The sequence below is a fragment of the Chiloscyllium punctatum genome, unplaced genomic scaffold (assembly GCF_047496795.1).
Source record: "Chiloscyllium punctatum isolate Juve2018m unplaced genomic scaffold, sChiPun1.3 scaffold_900, whole genome shotgun sequence".
In the NCBI taxonomy this organism is placed as follows: domain Eukaryota; kingdom Metazoa; phylum Chordata; class Chondrichthyes; order Orectolobiformes; family Hemiscylliidae; genus Chiloscyllium; species Chiloscyllium punctatum.
In genome coordinates this window covers 15,001-17,500 of record NW_027310634.1, presented here as the reverse complement: position 1 = coordinate 17,500, position 2,500 = coordinate 15,001, and the positions used below count along the sequence as shown (strand labels likewise).

The following is a 2,500-nucleotide window of genomic DNA, read 5'->3' as shown; positions in this document are numbered from 1 at the left end:
CGTTCCACCGTCTCGTCAGTAGTGCCGACCGGTCTGTGATCGACGAGGGGAGCCACACCAGGTCCGGCCCTGCTGCTTGGCGGCACCGCGTCGTCGGGAGCTCGCGACAGACGGAGGGTTTCGGTGTACTCTCCAGCCACGGGAAACGAAGCCGGTGATGCAGGCGCCGGTCTTTCGCTCCCAAATCGGCTGGGTTTACATCGTTGCTATCTAGTCACGCTCCCTTCAAACCCGACGGGGTACCTATTCCCCTCACCCGTCTGTGCGTATACAGCCTCTTTGCACTTGCGGGATGGGGGTGGTGGTTTAAAGACTCTCGAGTTGCCGCCCGTCGGTCTCCGAGCTCCGTGCAGTAGTGATCCCCAGCGAACTGCCAGCAGGGCGAACGAGCGATCCCGCTCTCGGTCGGGGCGCCTGGCGTCGATCGGTGGTCGGTGGCTTGCGGGCAAGCTGCGCTGTGAGTGTGGGAACGAGTATGACGAGCCGTTGCCGCGACTCCCAGTCCACCTCGGCGGTGGCTGGGCCGGGCGGGCGTCTGCTCGGGCGAGTGCCGCCCCCGCCTCCTCGCAGGAAGTCCGCTCGCCGACACGCCGCCACGTGCACGCGTCAGTGACGCTGCCGAACCGATGGCCGGTGCCCGTTCCCGCCTCTGCTTTTCCTAGGGCAAAGCTGCTGCACGCCTCGTGATACTAGGCGGGCGACATGGTGGCGGTGATCCTGCCTCCGTCGCTGCGGTGCGTTGGGGCACGCATCGCCTCTTGGGCGCCCTGTCCTCCTCCCCCCAATAGACGTATGTTTCTGCGGGCCGCACCAGGATGGTGCTCCCCATCGCTTCACGCCACCCTGCTCCGCCCGCACGCCGGCGTGCAGGTGGCTGTAGCTCAAGGTGGGGAGCGTATGTGCGGTCCGGGTCGCTTTCCTCTGGCGAGGGAGAGACCTAAAACAAACTCAGACAACTCTTGACGGTGGATCACTCGGCTCGTGCGTCGATGACGAACGCAGCTAGCTGCGAGAATTAATGTGAATTGCAGGACACATTGATCATCGACACTTTGAACGCACTTTGCGGCCCCGGGTTCTTCCCGGGGCCACGCCTGTCTGAGGGTCGTTTGGCAATCAATCGCACTCGCCTTGGCTGGCGAGAGCGCGGCTGGGGTGTCGCAGAGGACCCGTCCTCTTTGTCCCCCTAAGTTCAGACTCCGGAGCCCTCCGGCGTCGGAGCGCTTGGCCTTTCCCCCCCACCCTGCACATTCCGTTCGTCAGGCTCGACGCCATCCCCCCGCCGGGGAGCGCGGCCTGGCGTCCGTCTGTGTCGTGGCAGTGGGGCCAGCACGGCTGTCACCGGTCCCAGAATGGCTGTCGGTGGTTCACACTGTGTGTGTGTGCCAACCCTCCTGGTCTCTGGGACACGGAGCTGCCACGAAGTGTTGAGCCTCCAGTGGGGGGTCTGCCTAAGCTCTGCACGTCCGCATTGGGTCCGTCTCTCGGTTGGCTGGCAGTGGAAAGAGTGAAGGGAGCCGCGGAGGTCCGGTGCTGGTGCGCCGCCGGCCTGACCGTGGAGCTCGCCGGTTTGACACGCTGACCCGACTCGATGGTTGATCGATTGAGAGTGCTGGGAGCTGCAGGCCGCCCGCTGCTGCAGCCGCCCGTCTCGTGGTTCGTCCTCGGCCTTAAGTGGCCGGCGGGGCGTCTGATCCTGTCTCCCCTGCTGGCGCCGAGTGCCTGGCCGAGGGAGGAGGTTTTCGTCGAACGCTGTGACTTGGACGGTCGCACGCGCGTGGATCGCTGGCTCTTGGCTCTCCCGTTCAGTCCGCACGTTTTCCGCTCCGTCCTGCCACCGGTCTCGGGAGGTACGGAGGGGTTGGCGGGCGTGGTGTGTGCTCCGTCACCGTGCAGGCACACCTACCACGCCGTCGGCCGACCCCCGCACGGTCCTCCTGGCCATCGGGAGGACGGCGGAACGTCGGGCTGTCGGGGGCCAAGTCGCCAGAAGGCCACCGCTGTGTCTTCCGTACCCTGTCACCGTCGGCGTGCCTTCCTCAACTCGTCCGGCTCGGGGCCGCTGGGTTCAGGAGCGGCGTCGCCCGCCGGCCCCACTGAAGGCCGTGCCGTTCCGCGGCTGGCGATCGATGTGCGTGGCGTGCCTGCGCGACCGTTCGCCACTTGAGCCTCGGCACTCCTCTCTCCCTCTCTCTGACCGTCGGGCAGTCTCTGTCTGCTGGTGCCTCGCACGTCCCGGGCGGCGGGTCGTCACCCCCGCGACCGGGCCTCCGGCAAGGCAGGAATCAGGCTGACCCTTCCGCTCGAGTAAGCAGCCGGCACTTCCGAGTTTCGCCTCCCGCCGTGGACGGGGGAGGGTCTCCGGTCCCGTGGAATTGCGCCGAGCACGTCCCCGCGCGTGGACGCGGCGGCGCTGGAGGCGGCAGGGGCGGCCACTCGTCGACACCATCGCTGGCCAAGGGTGGTGAGCGACGTGCGGGTGGCTGGCTCTCTGACCGTC

The 2,500-nt window shown here is 67.1% G+C and overlaps 1 non-coding gene across 1 annotated transcript; it reads left to right on the top strand.

Annotated features, from left to right (window-relative positions):
- The first annotated feature begins 954 nt into the window (after positions 1-954).
- LOC140474250 (5.8S ribosomal RNA) lies at positions 955-1,108 on the top strand. Its single transcript, XR_011958956.1, has one exon. It is a non-coding gene; the product is annotated as a 5.8S ribosomal RNA (ribosomal RNA).
- The last annotated feature ends 1,392 nt before the right edge of the window (positions 1,109-2,500 follow it).